This window comes from Rhinopithecus bieti, unplaced genomic scaffold (assembly GCF_001698545.2).
Source record: "Rhinopithecus bieti isolate Rb0 unplaced genomic scaffold, ASM169854v2 scaffold_5889, whole genome shotgun sequence".
Taxonomy (NCBI): Eukaryota; Metazoa; Chordata; class Mammalia; order Primates; family Cercopithecidae; genus Rhinopithecus; species Rhinopithecus bieti.
The window spans coordinates 3,218,001-3,218,802 of NW_016805277.1; positions in this window are offsets into that span (position 1 = coordinate 3,218,001).

An 802-nucleotide genomic window follows, 5' to 3' on the forward strand; every position below is an offset into this window, starting at 1 on the left:
TCCCACCCTCCACAGGTGAGGATTATGGGAATTACAATTCAAGATGAGATTTGGGTGGGAGCACAGAGCCAAACCGTATCACCATGTTTCATATGAGGAAAGTGAGAATTAGAGAGGACTAGAGAGGCCAAGGAACTTGCCCAAGGTCACATGCTGTGAATGGTAGGCTGCTGTACTGCAAGAAGACATAAGATGAAGTGCATGAAGAGCATTCTGAAAAAAGTGAAGTTTTCTCCAATGCTTGGCTTTATCATGAGCTGACTTTGTGATTTCTGTCACTCGCGCTGTGGATGCAAGTTAAAAAGCATCAGCTGTAACCAGTCAGGAGGATTTCTGAGTTGGGCAGGGGTGGGGGAGAGGGATTTCTGCTTTGGGGCCCCATAGTTTCTGTAACTCTGGTTTAGTTTCCTTGTCACTGGATCCTGCATTCCTTGAGGGCAGCCATTGTATTTTATCTTTCAGTTTTACTGAGGTATAATTAATATATGAAAAGCCAGGCATAGTTAAAGTGTACAATTCAGTAAGTTTAGAATATATATTCACCTGTGAAACTGTAAGAACAATCAAGATACCAAACATATTAATCATCTCCAAAATGTCCTCATGCCTTCTAGCAATCCCTTCTTCCCAGGCAATCACTGACCTGGTTTCCATCACTATAGAGTAGCTGGCATTTTCTAGAATTTTATAAAAAGGGGATCATAGTCTAGTTTCTTTCTTTCTTTTCTTCTTTCTTTCCTTTCTTCCTTTTTTCTTTCTTTCTTTCTTTCTTTCTTTCTTTCTTTCTTTCTTTCTTTCTTTC